A 23,438-nucleotide genomic window follows, 5' to 3' on the forward strand; every position below is an offset into this window, starting at 1 on the left:
GATACTTTGAACTCAGAAATAGTCGTTACATCTTTACCAGACCCTTAGTTACATCCATTATACCCTTACTATGAATATATTCAAACTAAGAATCCCAAAAAAATGTAGATAGTGAAAGCAAACTTTTATTAACAAATGAATGGAAGATTTATCAATCTGAGTTTAGGAATAGAAGTATGGAATAGGAATATTCCAAAGATATAATAAATATTATTATAAATATTATTCACAAATAATTCATAAATATTATTCACAAAATTAACAGATCAAAGGAGAAGAGCCAAGTGATGACTCCAAAAGTTACTGGTAAAACACCTGATTAACTTCAACACTTCTGATAAAATTTTTAGAAAAATCATTAAGATTTTTAAGAAACACTTTAGTTTATAAAGGATATCTAGAGAACAACAGAAAATACTGTAGATAACTGTGAAATATATGAAGCATACACTTTAAAAACAGAAACAAGTCAAGGACATTCACTAATCACAACCTGCATTCCACTTGTACAGGGAATACTTAGTCTTTCTAGCATAGTATATATAACAGGAGGTGAAAGAATTAGTATGAAAGAAAACTTGGCCAGAAAATGGGAAACAAGAAACTGGCTTATCACACATAGCATAATTTTGAGGACTAAGTCTAAAGGTGGCATACATTACTTTTACTCACATTCTAGAGACTGCTGCTGCTGCTGCTGCTAAGTTGCTTCAGTCGTGTCCGACTCTGTGCGACCCCGTAGATGGCAGCCCACCAGGCTCCCCCGTCCCTGGGATTCTCCAGGCAAGAACACTGGAGTGGGTTGCCATTTCCTTCTCCAATGCATTAAAGTGAAAAGTGAAAGTGAAGTCGCTCAGTCGTGTCCGACTCTTAGCGACCCCATGGACTGCAGCCTACCAGGCTCCTCCGTCCATGGGATTTTCCAGGCAAGAGTACTGGAGTGGGGTGCCATTGCCTTCTCCGTTCTAGAGACTAGAAGTCATTTAAATGGACATTCCTAATGCAAGGGAGGTGGAAAATACAACCTAACTCGGTGCCCAGGAAGAGGAGGAAATTTTTAGTGTATATCTAGCCACCCTGTGCAACAAACCAAGCTGGAAAACAATTTAGCGCTAAAACTGAACGTGCATATATATATACTCTATGACCTAGCAATTCTATTCCTAGGTGGAAATGCCTGTACATGTATATACCACTAGATACTGTAAGAAACTCACTGAAGTATTGTTCATAATAGCAAAAACAAAAACAGGATAAAATAATTCATCACATATTCATAACTAGTTATGAAAATAAATGTGCTACAGAGCAATGCAAATGAATCTTAAAAGTAGATCTTAAGAACACATACAATATACTGCTTTTATACTGTTCAAAAATGAATGAATCAATAGAGTGTGTGTGTGTGTGTGTTAAGTCGCTTCAGTCATGTCCAACATTTTGCGACCCTATGGACTATAGCCCACCAGGTTCCTCTGTCCATAGGATTCTCCAGGCAAGAATACTGGAGTGGATTACTATGCCCTCCTTCAGAGTATCTTCCCAACCCAAGGATCAAACCTGCCTCTCTTATGTCTCCTGCATTGCCAGATGGTTTCTTTACCACTAGTGCCACCTGGGAAGCCCCAGAAGAGTATATTACTTAAGTATAGATATATATGTAAAATGTATTTTAAATTAAAAAATAACAGTCACAAAATTCAGTATAGTGTTTACATTTAGAAGGTAACAAAATGAGGATGTGCTGAGAAAGGTTTATTAACACTGGGAGTTTCCACTGTATTGGTAAAACTCTATTTCTTAGGCTGGTATTTATACTACTGCTTGGTCCGTATTAACATACTAAACAATATTTTATGTCTACTTTCTAATGGAAGGCAATAAATTTTTATTAAATGGATTAAGGAGATTACAGAACAGTATTTTATGGAGAATAACTTCAATGTTTTCAAATATTCAGCTAACCCTATTTCTTTCCTTATTTATTAATCAAAATACATTGTCTTGATTACCTAGATAACTATTCAAGAAACTACTGGTTATCACATAAATGTAGTGAAGAATTTAGAGTTTATTTAAAAACTTTTAGCAGTTAACCATCCAATTACTTCCCCAATCATATGACCATTCAGTAAATTCTAACTGACAGCCACGTGGAAGTCTCAATGCTCTTCCTGAATTGTGACCACAGTGGTTATTTTTTGAAACTACAGAAGTATTAACAATGAACAATTAAGTGATGAAGACAAAATAGCTCTAAGCAAGATTAAAGTACAAGCAAAGGAAGAAATACTTGTATTCTGCCCTCCTGAGTAAAGGTGGGAGAAAGGAGGAGTTGTTTTCCACAGAATGATCTCCAGAGGAATTCCAATGAATAAAACTGACAGGGCAAGAAGTAGGATTAGGATGTTAAGGAGCTATTAAATCCTTTTCTCCCAGCATTATTTAAAGTGTAGCTTCATTGTTTGATTATAAATCAACAGTATTATTTTTTAAAATACTGATGCTACAGAATTATGGAAATTTTTCCATGTATACTACACATTTTAAATATTCTATTTCTGACTAACTTTGTGACAAACCTTAACAATATCAGATATCATTTTTGTACTGCAAGATGATAACTTATACTGAAACCTTGAAAACACTGACTAATTATAATGAAAAATCATCTGACTGGATGAAAACTGAGATACCCAATATTAACTGAGGTAATGGAAAACAGTTTTATTTCAGTAATTCAAATTCTATGCATATCATAAAAACTGCTATAAATGCAATCCAAAGAGATTTACCATGGGAGTAATAACAGTAAGAGGCAATGAGGTTTGGAGAAGAGAAATTAGATGGGGCTTGAGAAGCAGGCACAAGAAGAAATACCATCATTTAAAGAAGCTCCTATCTGGAAAGAAAGCAAGAGAAGACAGGCTCCAGCACAATGACAACAGTAGGAATATTTGGCTCTGAACCAAGAAATATCTCGATTAATGCCACTTGGGACTAGGGGCAAATCAAACTAATGAAAACAAAGGAATGTACAGTGTAATGACAAAATAAAGATTGACCAAAAGGAAATAACAGATAATCTCAATGCTACCTCAAGAAGTGACCAGATTTTTAAGGAATTTTTGACACTGACAGATTAAAGTAGAGAATGGGAATTGAGAGGGAAAAAAAGGTAAATTATACAACTGATGATGTTACAGTTGCAGGTCATATAAAAATGATTAATCATTTATAATAAGCAGATAAAAGCTGTGTGTAAGTTACAAGATATCCAAATTAACAGTCTTATTTAAAATATGTAGCACCTTTTAGTCATCACTAAACCTTCAACTTGTGGGGCTTTCCATTTGCTCTATTATCCCCATTTTGTAAAATATTTCAAATCCTATATATAAGAGCTTAAATCTGATACCTGTCATAAATTCTTCCCAGACAATAGTCTTAACTACCCTCTCACTTTGAACTTCTACAGTTTTAATGGTCTTTGTTACAGTACACACTAACTATACATGTGATGGTTAGAGATGATTAACCAGTAATTTCATGTCTGCTATCTTCAAATATTAAACTTCACACTATAAAGTTTATAATAAAAGTATGCTGGTTTCACCAAGTAGAATAAAATTCCTTAATAAGAAAGTACTATATTTTATGCCTCAGAGAAAAATATTAGAATATTACAGTACAATATATAGTAACTTTTATCCTACCGAATACCCCTTGAGACTTATCTATATATTTAGACAAAATTAGTGTATCTCTCTTAAATGTGTCTCCAACATTAAATCACAAAGTTCTGTCAATTCTCTCATCAGTCGCTAAGAGATCTGGGGATTCTCTATTTACAAATCTTTGCCAAGGTTCTCAAATAATGTACATGGGCTTATAAACCACTTTAGTGCATTATACACACATAACAGTACCTTAAGAAATGTTTTTTATTTACTTACTTTCCTCCTAATTATTCCTCACAAGTTTTTTGTAATTCCCAGCTAAAAACTATAAAATGTATATTCAAGGCCCCCCTTTAGTTTCTCCTGTCTTTTCTTCTCTCAGTTACTCACAAGGCTTTAATATTCTAATTACTGGGATTATCCCCCAATTCCACATATATGCATAGCCATATACTTTCTGGGGAGGCCTTACAAATAGCTGTGAAAAGAAGAGAAGCGAAAAGCAAAGGAGAAAAGGAAAGATATAAGCATTCGAATGCAGAGTTCCAAAGAATAGCAAGGAGAGATAAGAAAGCCTTCCTCAGCGATCAATGCAAAGAAATAGAGGAAAACAACAGAATGGGAAAGACGAGAGAGCTCTTCAAGAAAATTAGAGATACCAAGGGAACAATTTCATGCAAAGATGGGCTCAATAAAGGACAGAAATGGTATGGACCTAACAGAGGCAGAAGATATTAAAAAGAGGTGGCAAGAATACACAGAAGAACAATACAAAAAAGATCTTCACAACCAAGATAATCACGATGGTGTGATCACTCACCTAGAGCCAGACATCCTGGAATGTGAAGTCAAGTGGGCCTTAGGAAGCATCACTATGAATAAAGCTAGTGGAGGTGATGGAATTCCAGTGGAGCTATTTCAAATCCTGAAAGATGATGCTGTGAAAGTGCTGCACTCAATATGCCAGCAAATTTGGAAAACTCAGCAGTAGCCACAGGACTGGAAAAGGTCAGTTTTCATTCCAATCCCAAAGAAAGGCAATGCCAAAGAATGCTCAAACTACTGCAGAATTGCACTCATCTCACACGCTAGTAAAGTAATGCTCAAAATTCTCCAAGCCAGGCTTCAGAAGTATGTGAACTGTGAACTTCCAGATGTTCAAGCTGGTTTCAGAAAAGGCAGAGGAACCAGAGATCAAATTGCCAACATCTGCTGGATCATGGAAAAAGCACAAGAGTTCCAGAAAAAGATCTATTTCTGCTTTATTGACTAATCCAAAGCCTTTGACTGTGTGGATCACAATAAACTGTGGAAAATTCTGAAAGAGATAGGAATACCAGACCACCTGACCTGCCTCTTGAGAAACCTATATGCAGGTCAGGAAGCAACAGTTAGAACTGGACATGGAACAACAGACTGGCTCCAAATAGGAAAAGGAGTACGTCAAGGCTGTATATTATCACCCTGCTTATTTAACTTATATGCAGAGTACATCATGAGAAATGCTGGTCTGGAAGAAGCACAAGCTGGAATCAAGATTGCTGGGAGAAATATCAATAACCTCAGATATGCAGATGACACCACCCTATGGCAGAAAGTGAAGAGGAACTAAAAAGCGTCTTCATGAAAGTGAAAGAGGAGAGTAAAAATGTTGGCTTAAAGCTCAACATTTAGAAAACTAAGATCATGGCATCTGGTCCCATCACTTCATGAGAAATAGATGGGGAAACAGTGTCAGATTTTATTTTGGGGGGCTCCAAAATCACTGTAGATGGTGACTGCAGCCATGAAATTAAAAGACACTTACTCCTTGGAAGGAAAGTTATGACCAACCTAGACAGCGTATTGAAAAGCAGAGATATTACTTTGCCAACAAAGGTCCGTCTAGTCAAGGCTATGGTTTTTCCTGGTGTCATGTATGGATGTGAAAGTTGGACTGTGAAGAAAGCTGAACAGTGAAGAATTGATGCTTTTGAACTGTGGTGTTGGAGAAGGCTCTTGAGAGCCCCTTGGACTGCAAGGAGATCCAACCAATCCATTCTAAAGGAAATCAGTGCTGGGTGTTCTTTGGAAGGATTGATGCTAAAGCTGAAACTCCAATACTTTGGTCACCTCGTGTGAAGAGCTGACTCATTGGAAAAGGCTCTGATGCTGGGAAGGATTGGGGGCAGGAGGAGAAGGGGATGACAGAGGATGAGATGGCTGGATGGCATCACTGACTCGATGGACAAGAGTTTGGGTGAACTCCAGGAGTTGGTGATGGACAGGGTGGCCTGGCGTGCTGCGATTCATGGGGTCGCAAAGAGTTGGACACGACTGAGCGACCGAACTGAACTGGACTGATACTTTCTTCAAAATTTGATCAAAATTTCTATTTTTTAAGAATACTTGCCTTCAACCCCATTTTGATCATTGTTTCTTGAACATTTTCTATTATGTATTACGTTATACTTGTTCATATGCTTTGTTTTCTCATGCTGCACTGACATAACAATTCTATTATACAAATATATTCCTAGCCACAGCAATCGCAGAAGGCAATGGCACCCTACTCCAGTACTCTTGCCTGGAAAATCCCATGGACGGAGGAGCCTGGAAGGCTGCAGTCCATGCGGTCGCTAAGACTTGGACACGACTGAGCGACTTCACTTTCACTTTTCACTTTCATGCATTGGAGAAGGAAATGGCAACCCACTCCAGTGTTCTTGCCTGGAGAATCCCAGGGACCGGGCAGCCTGATGGGCTGCCGTCTATGGGGTGGCACAGAGTCAGACATGACTGAAGCGACATAGCAGCAACAGCAGCAACCACAGCCATGCATGTTTCCTTTTAATTTTAATTTGATATTTCTTACACTAATTTCAATTTTTATAGCTAATTTATCAAAATACTAAGGAATCTTCTTCCCCCACTGAAATTACTTACGTGGTACCTATATGGTTAATTTTATGTGTCAACTTGGCTAAGCCACAGTGTCCAGATATACAGTCAAACACCAGTCTAGATGTCACTGTGAAGGGTTTGTTTGTTTGGGTTTTTTTCCATGACATTAACATTTAAATCAGGAGACTCTGAATAAAGCAGATGACTCTGTAATGTGTGTAGTCCCTCAATTTATTCATTTAAAACATACTGTCTACTGCATGCTATCATACATTCTGAAGATTCAAAGTTGATCTAGATTCCTCTTCTCAAGGACTTGGGAGTTGGTGTGGTCTAGATGAAGAAACAAATAATTAAAATAAAATAATAAATATTATAAGGTTATGAGCTCAAGATACTATTCATGGAGCACAGGGAAGGGACTCATACATTAACTGAAGCTCCTACATCAATTGAATCTTAACTGCCTATTAATGAAAATATCATTCATCATAAGAGTCACCCTTGGAAACCAATTATATACCTTAAAAACACAGAAATAAAGTAAAAACATTTTAAAAGAACAGAATGTGAAAACAAGCACAATATAAATACTACATTGTTACTATTCCTCTGGAGTGATTATTTTGTAAGAACTGGCTAAGGAATCTTAAGAGTAAGATTTAGAATGTTGAAGAATCTTTTCCCAGTTTAAAAGGCCAAACTGATTAACTCAAATTGGAAAGACACACAAATCTCACAGTTCATAAATCTCAAGCATACTATGTAAAATAAACATTGTAAAATGGGATTAGTCTTTCGATCTTTGAAATGCATATTAAATCGTAAAATCCTTATTTTGAAAGCACCTTAAGTATACATGAAGAGTGACTGAAATTTAAGTTCATTTAAGGATACTTCCAATTAATTTGCCACACACTTTTTTCACACTTACAACTACACTACCATATATTACCAAGAAATATAAAAATTCAGGATCTATGTTCACAATGTAAAATATGACCACTAAATTTAAACATTAAAAAATTAACTTAAGAATAATAGTTAAATCTTTATCAGATAGTGTAACATGGTAAACAAAACAAAATCTTTTTTCTCCCCCTGGATTGGTCTTATATTTAAACAAGGAGATCTCCTTAATTACCAGTAGTCTGAGAATTTATAATATTTCACGACTCTATCAGATTGGTGTATTAATGACCATTATATAAAATGCCTGTCAATATCACTGTACAGTATTTTTTTCTTTGGGTTAGTAATTATAAAGGAAAGCATCTTCTAACATTAATTAAACTGGTGGTATTATTAAATGAACACAATCTCATATTTTATCACAAGTATTCTTTATCAACTAGTTAAACCTACAGTCCCATAGTGTGCACATAATAAACATGAATGAATGAACAAAATGTTAAATGAATGAACAAAATGTTCACAGGCCTGAGATTTCTTAGTCTGGAGTCTCTCATGACCTTGCTCCTATATTTTCATATGAGCACTGCTTTTTTATGAAGACTCAGAGATTTTCCTTTGGGACTTTAGAGGCCCTCCATATACAGATCCTCTAAGAAACTACATAAAGAGTATCATGCTAATGTTTCATGAAACACCTGGAGCAAATTATGAGAGATCTCTATTGCACCTATAAAATACAAAAAACATTTGTATTCAAATATCTTGCTGCCAAGTTGAAAGTTCAACAACCTTTGTGCCTAAGCTGGAAGGTTAAAAAAGTCCTAAGAAATCTATTAGGATGCCACAAGAGCCCTAGGGGAACCCACGTTAATTAAACAAGGATTTAACTACAATATCCTTGAGTAAGTCACTTAACTTCTAGGAGCTTCCATTTCCTCACCTATGAAAAATTGAAGTTGGTCATGCCAAGATTCTACAGAAAGCAAAGCAAATTTACCTTCACTATTCCTTTGGAAGGCAAGAAGCTTCTAGAAGCCTTATTAAAAAATGCTTTTTGACTTTGGGTGATAGACAGCTTTGAGACTTCAATAAAAAGCCAGACACTTTACCTCAAAATAATTTTAACAAGGACAAAACTTTGTATATAGTATCAGAAAGTTTTTTTTTTTTTTTTAGTATCAGAAAGTTTAATGACCCTCTGAAGTGGTGCAAGGAACACATATTATAAATTTCTGTTCTGTAAATTTATATAGAATTCAGTAAACTGGGGACATGTTACCAAGTTTGGAGGGGGAAAAAAGCACTTTGTACCTAAATCTTTTGGGTTTTTTTAAACAAATGAAATTTACTTTAAATTTCAAGTAATAGCAAAGAGGAATCAATTACTTCTATGACTATCAAAGAGAAACCTGGTTTTGAAGAACTGAAAACGACTAGCTTAGATAATTAAGCTATGCTGGTAAATCAAGCGTTCCAGATTAACTGACACCCTTATGATTATATCTCAATCTCAATTCTAATGAACCAACTGTAACAAAAATATTTACTTAGGAATTCCAAATTTAAACAAATAGGTGTTCCTTTTGATTTTTTATTTGGACAATCCATTTGGAGATAGGCCTCCAATAAATATATAAATGAAATACAAAATATTTAATTGCTAAAATGGCTTAAATTTCTGAAAGATTAAATAGCAGTCATGTATTTTGAGTTTAATGGTTTCATCACATTATAATTTATAATTAAGATAGGTTAAGTCTATTAAGCTGCAACTTGAATTTGCTCATTATTTTACATTGCTAAGAGAAAAAATTAACTTTTCCAATGTAAAAAGAAAGAAAGTAGAGGGACCAGACTTAGCACACAGAGGGGAAAAAGAAACAATTATACAATTCTGTAAAGATTAATTAAATACATGCATCTAATATTGGTGTTAAGGTTTTACAAATCATCTTCAGAATAAGCCAAAAGGATACTAATATCTGCTCTTACAGCAGAGGTTCCAATGTAGATTTTTGTGTGTGTGTGCATGCTGCTGTTAGGATTTCTCCTGTCTAAAATGGGTCCCTGGGGAACTAGCAAGAAGAAATTCTTTTATTATTTTCTGATGCAATAAAGGGAGAGGTTTTTCCAGTACTGAATTTAAGGAAAATACGTAATGACTCTGCTCCAGTTGTTATGGCAATATCCCTATCAGGAATATAAAAGTAAAATGGCTACAATTTCTGGCATATTTCTTTTTGTGTTTTTAGTTAAACAATATTTAATTTTCTTAAGGAAGATTTTTTCATTAGATTATGAAGTCATAAATTAAAACTTTTATTATAAATTACAGTTTGTACAATTCACAAAAGAAAAACATTTAAACACAATTACATACTCCACTTATAGCAATAGGGATTCTTGCTTCTACAATGTTTTATTTACAAATTACTGAGGAATTACTGTGTTTACTTGAATAACTTGCATATTTCCCAGCAAATATCTGGAACTTAATTTACAGTCATCCTTACAAGCCTAATTTATCTTCTAGAGTCTTCTGTTTATCAAAGATTGGTACACTTACTAAAAATGATAACCAGTAGCAGAGTTAAATTAGAATCTAGATTTAGCACTTCTCTCCTCTTTGGTTGTTTCTTTAGATTTCTAAGAAGATTTCTTGGAGCTGCAGATAAATGGGTGAGGGTAGACTTCATATGTAAATTCCTTTATGCAAGACAGCAGGAAATTAGTAAAAAAAATCAGAGCTTTATTCCCAGGATTTGCAACTAACCTGCTTTTGTGACATCAGGTATAAGATAACTTCTTAGGAACTCAGTTTCTGGAGTCTGTAAAATAAGGATATCGGAGCACATGATCTCCAAGTTCATTTCCAATTAAAATAGTTAAGTTTACATTTATGGAAGTGTAGGAAACAGAATTGGAGTTAAGTTCATTTGAGACTACAGCTATGTATGTAGGAACAGAAGATGGCAAAGAAATGTCAAAAATAAAATACAAAGATCACATTTAAAGTTTCCTCTCACAAGTTAGGTTTGGGCTTATGACTAAAAATGGCCAGAAAGCCCACCAGTTTTATCCAAATCCCCAGCATCGTCCCTTCAAGATGCCGCTATTCTAATGTCCACAGGAGTGCAGCCTATGAGTGTGTTTTCTCCCAATATAACCCTTCCTGTACCTGGTCCAAGAAGAACTGATCCAGCTCATCTAGATCAGGGGTTAGCAGATTTTTCTGTAAAAGGCCAGACAGCAATACATCAGGTTTTACAGGCTATCCAGTCTCTGTACAGGATAGCAAGTACTCAATTCTGCCTTCAACGTATAGAAGCAATCATAGACTACACAAAAACGAATGGGCATGGTGGCTATGTTCTAATAAAACTTTACTGAAAACAGACTGTAGGCAGGATCTGGCTCACAGACTGTAGTCTGCCAACTCCTGATCTAGATCACACCAAGAAACAAGATGGTATAAATCAGCTATTCTAAATTTTTCAGAGTCCTTTTACAGCCTAGAGTAAGAGACAGCATAATACAGTAGAAAGTACTATGCAGGTACTTCGTGTGTGTATGTGTGTGTGTGTGCACACGTGTGTGCATGTGTGCACATGCACACTCAGTTGTGTTCGACTCTGCAATCCCATGGACTATAGCCCGCCAGGCCCCTCTGTCCATGAGATTGCCAGGTAAGAATACTGGAATTGGTTGCCATTTCCTTAGTTCAGTTTCTACTCCAGGGGATCTTCCCAATTCAGGGACTGAACCCGTGTCTCTTGGGTCTCCTGCATTGGCAGGTGGATTCTTTACTACTGTACCACCTGGGAAGCTCCAGATGTGCATACTAGATGCTTAATAAATATAGATTTCCTTTCTCTTCTGAATACCACCATCCCTCAAAATTTACTTCTAGAAATCACTTATTCTGGCCCTCTCACAAGAGGTGGTCCTTGGTCCTGCCAAATATGCTCCTGGTAAAAAGTTGGCTTAAAGCTCAACATTCAGAAAACTAAGATCATGGCACCCGGTCCCATCACTTCATGGGAAATAGATGGGGAAACAGTGGAAACAGTGTCCGACTTTATTTTTGGGGGGCTCCAAAATCACTGCAGATGGTGACTGTAGCCATTAAATTAAAAGACGCTTACTCCTTAGAAGGAAAGTTATGACCAACCTAGATAATATATTGAAAAGCAGAGACATTACTTTGCCAACAAAGGTACGTCTAGTCAAGGCTATGGTTTTTCCAGTGGTCATGTATGGATATAAGAGTTGGACTGTGAAGAAAGCTCAGTGCCGAAGAATTGATGCTTTTGAACTGTGGTGTTGGAGAAGACTCTTGAGAGTCCCTTGGACTGCAAGGAGATCCAACCAGTCCGTTCTAAAGGAGATCAGTCCTGGGTGTTCATTGGAAGGACTGATGCTGAAGCTGAAACTCCAATACTTTGGCCACCTCATGCGAAGAGTTGACTCATTGGAAAAGACCCTGAGGCTGGGAGGGATTGGGGGCAGGAGGAGAAGGGGAGGACAGAGAATGAGACGGCTGGATGGCATCACCAACTCGATGGACATGAGTTTGAGTGAACTCCGGGAGTTGGTAATGGACAGGGAGGCCTGGCATGCTGCGATTCATGGGGTCGCAAAGAGTGGGACACGACTGAGCGACTGAACTGAACTGAACACTATACCGCTGGAGAAGGGATAGGCTACCCACTTCAATATTCTTGAGCTTTCCTTGCGGGTCAGCTGGTAAAGAATCTGCCTGCAATGCAGGAGACCTGGGTTTGATCTCTGGGTTGGGAAGATCCCGTGAAGAAGGGAAAGGCTACCCACTCCAGTATCCTGGCCCGGAGAATCCCATGGACTGTATAGTCCATGAGGTGGCAAAGAGTCGGACACAACCGAGCGACTTTCACTTCACCATTATACCAAGATTTTAGTGCTCCTTCACTCCTCCCCTTACCCACCCCGTTAATCCAAAGCTGCAACTTCATAACCTTATCCATCTGGGCCTCAAATGTCAGTATTACTTCACTCACTACTGGCCCGGGGGAGGTGTAAAGAAATAGAGAAGAGAGAGAAGAGGGTAGAGAGGGAGGAGATTCAGGTGGAGGGCAGGTGAGTGGTAGCATTATCTCCCTTTCCTGACTCTAAAAAGGAGCCAGGTGCTAGCCTACTGTTAATTTAAATGAAAACATGGTCATACTGGTGGGAATAAAGAACATTTCACTTTATGTGAAGTGCTCCCCATTGAAAGAACTCAGTTCCAAGAGAAGGAAAAAAACCACAGTCAGCTTTTTTCTTCTGCTTTTATCTAGATCACTCTACCTCCAGCTGTGAAACTGACTAATGTTTTCTAAGCTCCAAGGAGCTTACTAGTAACCATGGTTACTGCTTCAAAACAGTACAAAAAAAGTAGGAGGGGATAGCAATTTGAGGAGAAAAACAGTTTTCCTGATTTTCATTAAATGAAGCTAGGTAAAGTAACAAGAGATAGATAGACTGATGGCTGGACAACGGCCTCAAGACTGCTATTGAGGTGCTTAATCGCTTAGCCCCACAGATCGAGTACCTCAATGGATCAGTTTATCTTATCCAAGAGTGGTCCTCCAAAGCTGATTTAGTCCTTTACAATGAACAGTATCTTATAAACTCAACTAATATCCTTGCCAGGAAGTCAGTGAATTTGCTTTCCAGCAGAGCAGTTTACTTGGGAAAAACAAATTAAAAGCATAAGGTTCCTTACAAGTATTTGAGACTAAGAAGGTACCTATAGCTTTAATATAAAGCTGCCCAACTTATTCTTCTTAACTTTCATTAGTCAAAAGGTTTTCATCAAATGTTTCTCTTTTCAAACTTCTTAGCAACCTTCTCAAGTTAATTAATTCATACATATGCAGTGTCTATCATGTTTCAGGCATTGTATAAGACAACTGGATACATCACAATAAAGATGCCTTTATGAAACTTAACATCTAACAGAGAAGAGAGACATTAAATACACAATTGCAAATTCTGTTAATGTGCTATTAATGAAAAATTAAAACCTAAATGGTATTTACTGGGATATCAAGAAAAATATTCCAAATAGTAATAATGGGAGCCACCTTCACTGAGCCTTCACTAAGTGCCAGGCAATGTGCATTCTTAAGTTAATATGCTTTGTCTCATATATGTCTCAGAATGATTTATAAGAAAGGTAGAATTATTCTTGGTTGCAGAGGAGGAATCTGATGCCTGGGAGATCAGGTCATTTGCCTACATATACCTAATTTCTGATTCGTTTTTCTTACCCATAATCACACATCTTTCCTACCACATATCCAAATATCAGTATTAACTATTAAATTTTACTCAAGAGTTCTCAATTCTTGTTCCATCTCTAGAAATAACTGAGCCTGGGCTTAAATCAAGTCATTTCACCTTTGGGTCATTTCCCAAAATGAGACAGATTAGATGATATTAAGGTTTTCCTAGCTTTTGAACTCTACAGTTTTATGATACATAAATTTTTTCCATATCAGCATTTATACCTATCATATTTTATGGATCATACGGTATAATTCAGGCAAGTATCTAAATATGAACAATTCATTAGTTAATCATTCCACAAATAATCACTGGTCACCTCTGTTCCAGGTACTCTTCTAGGTGTTAGAAATACAGTAGTAGGCAAAACAGTTAAAAATCCCTGCCATGGTGGCACTTAAAATTTAGTGAGAGGAGAGAGATGATAAATAAAACAAGTAAATAATGTAGTCTGTTAGAATACAGTAAGTACTATGGAGAAAAATAAATCCGGGAAGGAGTACAGGAAGTGCTAATTCCCCCAAGCCTCTTAGGAGCAGGAATTTGTTAGGCACTAAGGCAAATAAAGATAAGCACTACCTGAGTCCCTGCCCTTGACCTGATCCACCCAAGTAAATACAAATATGAGGAATTTTAGAAAAAACAAATAAACAAGTACCATGGGAACACACAGGAAAGAGCCACAAAGCAGAAGCACCGAGTTGCAAACTGGATTTTGCTTTCTTACACACACACAAAAACAGAAAGAAAAAAAATCATGTAAAAAAGAATATTAGCTCTATATTTTAAAGTCATGTTTCAAAATTTTACAAAACCTTACTGATAAATTTTTTTTAAAGATAGGAAAAGATATAAACAGATTATTTTCCTGTTTGGGAAAACTATTATTAAGATACAAACTGATCCAAAAACTACAGGCTTAATATAAATCAAATAAAAACTAAAGTATGTTTTAGAAATATAATCATATAAGAATCTATACCACAATAAAAGGGTAAAAGAGTAAATGTAAAAGGAAAAACAAGGAAACTTTGAAAAAGAAGAGTAATAAGGGTAGATATACCTTAATGATCAGGAAAACAGTTATATTTTCCCCTATTTGCATTTCCTTCTACTAACTTTTCTACTGTTCTACAAGTAGCAACCACTTCCTTGGAGAAGTTTAGATAAATATTTAACATTTGCCTTTTGAGTTAAAGAAAGGATTTTGCAGCAAGATAGGTCTTGAAGTTCTGGTTTTCCCAAAGAAAGACATTTTTTTTACACTAATGTTTTCTGACCAAGCTTGAAAGACTCAAGAGTGCAGTTTCTTTCACTTTGGAGAGCAGATATCCCTTTTGCTCATGATAGCTAGAACATAATGCCTACTACCTAGGGTAGAAGGAGGATAAAACCGAGAGACTACAAATTAAAGCCTCAAATTCCCGATTCTGGGGCTTCCCTGGTGGCTCAGTGAAGAATCTACCTGCCAATGGAGGAGACACGGGTTCGACCCCAGGAAGACCCCACGTGCTGCAGAGTAACTAAGCCCATGGGCTGTAACTATTGAGCCTGTGCTCTAGAGGCCCAGAGCTGAAACTACTGAGCCCACGTGTCACAACTCCCGAAGCCTGCATGCCCTAGAGCCTGTGCTCCCTAACAAGAGAACCACTGCAATGAGAAGTCCGTGTACTGCAGCTAGAGAGTAGCCCCCGACTCAAGGCAACTAGAGAAAGCCTTCACAGAAACGAAGATTCAGCATAGCCAAAAAAAAAAATCCTGATTCTGGCCAAAGGACTGTGGGATAAAGACATTAAGACTGAGACAGGAGAAGCAAGTGATTAGACCAGTACTTCCTTTACCCAATCCAGGTCGAGGCTGCAAAAGGAAAGGAATGTGTGAAAGATTGAGGAAATCTGGGAGTTAGAATGGTTTCTGCTCTGCTTCTTGTTGAGTAAGTGGAAAGTCACCGCCTTCCAGAAACATCCTGTGTACCCCCACTGCCCACCCCCACCAAGCCATTATTCTCCCCTCATACACACCCTCGGCTCCCCAGGTAGCGCCAGTGGTAAACAACCTGTCAGCACATGCAGGAGACACAAGAGATGTGAGTTTGAGCCCTGGGTCAGGAAGATCCCCTGGAGAAGGAAATGGCAACCCTCTCCAGTATTCTTGCCTGGGAAATTCCACGGTCAGATGAGACTGAAGGCTATAGTCCAAGGGGGCCAGAAGGGAGGGGCCAAAGAGTCGAACACAACTGAGGGACCGGGCACATACACACCTAGAACAAGTTGGAGCCAGCCACACCAGAGCATATGCACAGAAGCCCAATCCGATAGAGGAAGGGTGTGACACCTGCTCTGGGGTCTCCTTTTTCTTCTGTGTGCCATGAAAGGCTCTGGGAAATTCCTAGGTGCTCTAAACTAGTGCAGAAAGGTAACTTAAGATGGTGATTTTAAGTTTGCCAGAAGAGGTCCCTGTAACAGGGGCAAAGCGGCTCCACAGCAGAGGCCTGGAAAAGAGACCACCTGGCTAGTGAGTCGATGGGAATCCCAAACCAGACCTCAGGTTATCCATGACACCTGAGCAAATGGCAATAGATCCTGGGAACCAAGAGAACAGATCTTGTGGTAACATTAGTTGTAAACTTCAGCTTCAGACATCTGAAGAATACTCTAGGACAGTGCTGGTAGCACCACAGTAGTCACAATTCCAGGAAACAGCCTGACCAGTTACTTTAAAGGAGAGACCAGTAAGAAACAGAGAAAACAGCACATGGACTTGATGGTTCTGGTATCCTTCCATGACTACAAGGTCACACAAGCATCCATTAAGATTCCATTGTGGGAAAGCGAGGGCAAAGAGATGATACCTGAATGACTAGTATCCAAACAGAGACTAAAATATCCAAAGAGATCAGTTTAAATTACTAGATATGACTTAGTTTACCAGCTTGGAATAACACTGGTACTCTTCCTCCAGTTACCCAGTACCCAGGGTTCATCAAAAGGAAGACAGGGCTTTTAGGAAAATAAAGAAGCTGTATTTTCTTCATATACCTGACTTAGTAGGAATTAAGTTATGATCCTGCTACAGATTTTATGATGTTTGTTTTATGTAAGAATTCAAAAGAAACACTTCTTGGCATACTAGAAATCAACATCACTTTAAAAGTAACAATGGATTTCCAGTTCAAGATGGCAGACTGAGTATCCACTTCTTCTTCTCCCCAAACACCTCATGTCAAGCCACAGAACAACTAAGTGAAAAATCACCAAAGATAACCAATAAAAACTCTGATGATAAATGGTAAATGCTGACCACAGCATTTACTGTGGGTCTAAAGTCTTTGTCAGAGGACTTATAGTATGAACTTTGAGTTGGAGATAATAGCAGGTTAGGGACAATCACAATAGACTGTGATCGAGGGACGACAATGCAGAACTAATCAGAACTCTCCTTGTAGATAAATCCCTTCCTTATAGCAGAGGCTTCCCTCATAGCTCAGTTGGTAAAGAATCCACCTACAAAGAATCTGCAGGAGACCCTGGTTCATTCAATTCCTGGGTCAGAAAGATCCCCTGGAGAAGGGATAGGCTACCCACTCCAATATTCTTGGCTTCCCTTGTGGCTCAGCTAGTAAAGAATTCTCCTGCGATGTGAGAGACCTGGGTCAATCCCTGGGTTAGGAAGATCCGCGGGAGAAGGGAAAGGCTACCCACTCCAGTATTCTGGCCTGGAGAATTCCATGGACTGTATAGGCCATGTGGTTGCAAAGAGTTGGACATAACTGAGCAACTTTCACTTTCACTTACAGCAGAAGTTTGTTAGCCTTGTCTTTGCAACTGCAAAAAAAAGAAAAAAGGAACTCTACATCCCATTTACCACAGCAAGTGGGAAACCAACTTGCAGAGTTATGTGGTCAGTGATAATACTCAGTGGAGAATACAATTCTCTGGAGAGAAGAACTGAGCTTTACAGAATTATACCAGTTACCAAGATGTTACCAGCATCAGAATTATCTAAACTGTTTAGATGCTCCACCAAAACACATTGAATCAGATGTTTTGAGAATAAGGCTAGGAATCTGCATTTAAACTTAGTCCCCAAGTGACCATTACATGTACTAAAGTTGGACAAACACTGGTTTAGACCTTCATTTAAAAATACTATAAAGAAGAATAGCCAAGAACTGATGCTTTCAAACTGTGGTGGTGGTGAAGACTCTTGAGAGTACCCTGGACTGCAGAGACACGTAACCAGTCAATCACAAAGGAAATCAACCCTGAATATTCATTGGAAGGACTAATGCTGAAGCTGAAGCTCCAATACTTTGGCCACCTGATGTGAAGAGCAGACTCACTAGAAAAGACCCTGATGCTGGGAAAGATTGATGGCTGGAGAAGGGGGTGACAGAGGATTAGATGGTTGGATGGCATCATCAACTCAACAGAGATGAGTTTGAGCAAAACCTGGGAGATAGTGACGGACAAGGAAACCTGGTGTGCTGCAGTCCTTGGTGTCGCAAAGAGTCGGACACGGCTGAGCAACTAAACAACAACAAGCCAAGAATCATCAGCTACTTAATGAAAACTAAAAGAGGCACTAAGGTGAAAAAGCAAAGGCACAAAGACCCATAAAAAAGAAAGTAAGGCAACGAAAACATTTTATTAAATGTTCTTAACTTTAACTGGTATCTTCAGAGAGATTCAGTACAGTATATCCATAAAATAAGAAAACTGTCATAAAATGTGGTAACCAAGGGAAAAAAAAGAATTTTTAGAAAATAAAAACAAAAATTATTTTCAAAATGAAATATCTTGACTTTCAGTGAAGGCCAAGATGGAGTAAAAGCCCATTATATCTCTCCCGCTGATTACAATTAGTAAAAAGAAAAAAAAAAAAAAAAACTCTGGAGAGAATCCTAAAAGCAGTTACCTGAGAACTCTGAAGAATAAACAATGGCAGGCAAACTGGGGAGGGAAGTCAAAATGTGAAGAACAATCAATCTGGCGGTGAGTCCACGCTATTTTAAAAATCCTTTCTTGTTTACCACTTTGACATGAGGGTGGGTCGAGTCCCAGCATTACACAGCAGGTGCACACAGCAACAACTATAAGAGAAACTCCTTTTCTCACTGGAATAAAAGGGGCTTCTGCAAGCTGGAAAGTGTAAATGTTTGGGATGGGGAATTCCCAGCTCCTTTTCTTTTTTTTCTCTGCTGACCCGCTCTGAAGCCAGTCCAAGTCATAAAGCTGTACAAGGGAGGAGGGAAACTTAAAAGCCTAAGAGAAAACTGGCTCCAATCTCCTAAGAAACTAGAAAAAGGAGCCAGGGTGGCATGAAGAGTATTGGGGTTGGGGAAGGCAGCCTCACTTCTCCTTTTTTCCCCCTTATTCCTTTTATCGAGGAGGGCTCGGTGGGGTGTAACTGTGCAACACTGAAGCGTGGCGGGCGGGGGGCAGTGGGGACGGGGACAGGCACCACTACTGAGAGAAAGAAAACTCCACGTTCTAGTGAGAAAGCCAGGGAAAGACTCTTGGGAGCCAGAGAACATAAGGAAAGTCCCCAAGAATACAGAGACAGAGAAGATTCCACTAAGGTGCATAAGTATAGATAATAAAGAGATACTAGTTTCCCCCCAAATCAAGACAAACATTTTTGAAAGTCTAATAGGAGAAAACTCAAAAGCTACTTTCAATAATATAACATTAAAAGAGTATGATAAACACATAGCAATACAGAATGAGATTAAAGGAACATTATACAGACAAACACATATATAATATATGGGAGTTTTTTATATGATAAAGGCAGACTTCAAACAGTCGGTAACCAAAGAAACATTCAATAAAAGCTACCCAAATGAATTACCTAATTTAGAAGAAAAAAGTTAGATTTCTATATAGCATCATTATAAAACTCTGAAAGATTAAACAAAAAATATTTATGCAGATGATCAACAGGCACAAGAAAAGATGCTCAATACTGCTAATTATTAGAGAAGCGCAAATTAAAACTACAGTGAGGTATCACCCCACACCAGTCAGAATAGCCATCATCAGAACGTCTACAAATAACAAATGCTGGAGAGGGTGTGGAGACAAGGGAACCTTCCTACACTGTTACTGGAAATGTAAACTGGTGTAGCAACTATGGAGAAGAGTATAGAGGTTCATTAAAGAACTACAAGGGCTTCCCTCATAGCTCAGTCGGTAAAGAATCTGCCTGCAATGCAGCGACCTGGGTTCGATTCCTGGGTCGGGAAGATCCCCTACAGAAGGAAATGGCAACCCACTCCAGTATTCTTGCCTGGAGAATCCCATGGACAGAGAAGCCTAGTTGGCTACAGCCCCTGGTGTCCCAAGAGTCGGACACGACTGAGTGACTTTCACTACTACTACTAAAGAACTAAAAATAGAATTACCATCAGTTTAGTTCACACAGTTGTGTCTGACTCTCTGTGACGTCATGGACTGCAGCACGCCAGGCCTCCCTATCCGTCACCAACTCACAGAGTTTACTCACACTCATGTCCATTCAGTTGGTGATGCCATCCAACCATCTCATCCTCTATTATCCCCTTCTCCTCCTGACTTCAATCTTTCCCAGCATCAGGGTCTTTTCAAATGAGTCGGTTCTTCGCACCAGGTAGCCAAAGTATTGGGAGTTTCAGCTTCAGCATCAGTCCTTGCAATGAATGTAAAGGACTGATTTCCTTTAGGATGGACTGGTTGGATGTCCTTGCTGTTCAAGGAACTCTCAAGAGTCTTCTCTAACACCACAGTTCAAAAGCATCAATTCTTCAGTGCTCAGCTTTCTTTATAGTCCAACTCTCACATCCATACATGACTACTGGAAAAACCATAGCCTTAACTAGACGGACCTTTGTTGGCAAAGTAATGTGTCTGCTTTTTAATATGCTATCTAGGTTGGTCATAACTTTCCTTCCAAGGAGCAACCATCTTTTAATTTCACGGCTGCAGTCACCATCTGCAGCGATTTTGGAGCCCCCCCAAAAATGAAGTCTGTCACTGTTTCCATCGTTTCTCCATCTATTTCCCATGAAGTGATGGGGCCAGATGTGATGATCTTAGTTTTCTGAATGTTGAGTTGTAAGTCAACTTTTTCACTCTTCTCTTTCACTTTCATCAAGAGGCTCTTTAGTTCTTCTTCGCTTTCTGTCAGAAGTGTGGTGTCATCTGCATATCTCAGGTTATTGATATTTCTCCTTGCAATCTTGATTCCAGCTTGTGCTTCATCCAGTCCAGCATTTCTCATGATGTACTCTGCATATAAGTTAAATAAGCAGGGTGACAATATACAACTTTGACATACTACTTTCCCAATATGGAACTTGTCTGTTGTTCCATGTCCAGTTCTAACTCTTGCTTCTTGACCTGCATACAGATTTCTCAGGAAGCAGGTCAGGTGGTCTGGTATTCCTATCTCTTTAAGAATTCTTCCACAGTTTGTTGTGATCCACACAGGCTTTGGCATAGTCAATAAAGCAGCAGCAGATGTTTTTCTGGAACTCTCTTGCTTTTTCAATGATCCAACAGATATTGGCAATTTGATCTCTGGTTCCTCTGCCTTTTCTAAGTCCAGCTTGAACATCTGGAAGTTCACAGTTCACGTACTGTTGAAGGCTGGCTTGGAGAAGTTTGAGCATTACTTTGATAGCATGTGAGATGAGTGCAATTGTGTGGTAGTTTGAACATTCTTTAGATTGCCTTTCTTTGGGACTGGAATGAAAACTGACCTTTTCCAGTCCAATGTTGTAAAGAGCAATATTGCACAGGAACCTGGAATGTTAGGTTCATGCATCAAGGCAAAACGGAAGTGGTCAAACAGGAGATGGCAAGAGTGAACGTTGACATTCTAGGAATCAGTGAACTAAAATGGACTGGAATGGGTGAATTTAACTCAGATGACCATTGTATCTACTACTGTGGGCAAGAATCCCTTAGAAGAAATGGAGTGGCCCTCAGAGTCAACAAAACAGTCTGAAATGCAGTACTTGGATGCAATCTCAAAAATGACAGAATGATCTCTGTTCATTTCCAAGGCAAACCATTCAATATCACAGTAATCCAAGTCTATGCCCTGACCAGTAATGCTGAAGAAGCTGAAGTTGAACAGTTCTATGAAAACCTACAAGACCTTCTAGAACTAACACGCAAAACAGATGCCCTTTTCATTATAGGGGACTGGAATGCAAAAGTAGGAAGTCAAGCGATACCTGGAATAACAGGCAAATTTGGCCTTGGAGTAAGCAGGGCCAAGGCTAACAGAGTTGCCAAGAGAACACAATGGTCATAGTAAACACCTTCTTCCAACAACACAAGAGAAGACTCTACACGTGGACATCACCAGATGGTCAATACCAAAATCAGATTGATTATATTCTTTGCAGCCAAAGATGGAGAAGCTCTATACAGTTAGCAAAAACAAGATCGTGAGCTGACTGTGGCTCAGATCATGAACTTATTGCCAAATTCAGACTTAAATTGAAGAGAGTAGGGAAAACCACTAGACCATCCAGGTATGACCTAAATCAAATCCCTTAGGATTATACAGTGGAAGTGATAAATAGATTCAAGGGATTAGATCTGATAGAGTGCCTGAAGAACTATGGATGGAGGTTTGTGACATTGTACAGGAGGCAGGGATCGAGACCATCCCCAAAACAAGAAATGCAAAAAGGCAAAATGGTTCCATATGGTAAAGGTTCCATATTACCATATGATCCTGCAATTCCACTTATGGACAAAACTCTAATTCAAAAAGATACATGCATCCCAATGTTCACTGCAGCCTTTTACAACAGCCAAGACATGAAAGCAACAGAAATGTCCATCAACAGAGGAATGGATAAAGAAGATGCAACACACAGATACAATGGAATACTACTCAGCCATAAAAAGAATAAAATAATGCCATTTGCAGCAACATGGATGAACCTAGAGATTATCATACTAAGTGAAGTTGGAGAAAGACAAATAGCATATCAATGTAAAAAAAATTATACGAGCGTATTTAAAAACAGAATAATAAACAAGCTTATTATTGAAAAAGAGAGACAGATTTGCAGACACAGAAAACAAATTTATGATTACCAGAGGGTATAGCATGGTGGGGGAGGTGGATAAATTAGGAGTCTGGGATTAACAGATACACATTACTATATATAAAATAAAAACCAAGAACCTACTATATAGGACTGATATAGGAACAGTATTTAATGTCATGTAATAACATATAATGGAAAAGAATCTGAAAATAAATATATATCCCATGTACATATCAGTTTAAGAAACAATGGTGTGGGGAAAAACTCAATGTGATAATGTGGTGAAAAGGCATGCTCATTTCCTGACAGTGAGGAAAAGATAACTCTCCCTTATTAGGAAGCAATTTGACAGTAAGTACCAAGAACCTTAGAAAACACTGATCCCCCCCTGAGAAACTGTCACAATTTAGAAAGCCTTCAATTCTAGACTTGCATTTCATAGCTACACGACTGGATAAGTCACACACCACTTTGAGCACCGGTTTCTTCATTATTAAATATGAATACAAGCCACTAATTCTCAGGGCTGTTGTGATATTTATTAATGAAAGAGCAATAAAGCATGTAAAAGTGTCTTAAAATCTATAGAGCAGACGCTTGAC

General features: G+C 38.3%; 1 protein-coding gene across 7 annotated transcripts in view; it reads right to left on the reverse strand.

The window, feature by feature from the left end:
* NCOA1 (nuclear receptor coactivator 1) overlaps positions 1–23,438 on the reverse strand; it is a 219,647-nt gene that overhangs the window by 119,239 nt on the left and 76,970 nt on the right. The window contains exon 3 of one of the 7 annotated variants that reach the window (XM_027555937.1): positions 10,252–10,306. The exons of the other annotated variants lie outside the window; for them this stretch is intronic. The gene's annotated coding sequence lies outside the window, so the exon portion shown is untranslated. The remainder of the gene's footprint in view (positions 1–10,251; positions 10,307–23,438) is intronic. 7 annotated transcript variants of the gene reach the window in all.

This window comes from Bos indicus x Bos taurus, chromosome 11, assembly GCF_003369695.1.
Source record: "Bos indicus x Bos taurus breed Angus x Brahman F1 hybrid chromosome 11, Bos_hybrid_MaternalHap_v2.0, whole genome shotgun sequence".
Taxonomy (NCBI): domain Eukaryota; kingdom Metazoa; phylum Chordata; class Mammalia; order Artiodactyla; family Bovidae; genus Bos; species Bos indicus x Bos taurus.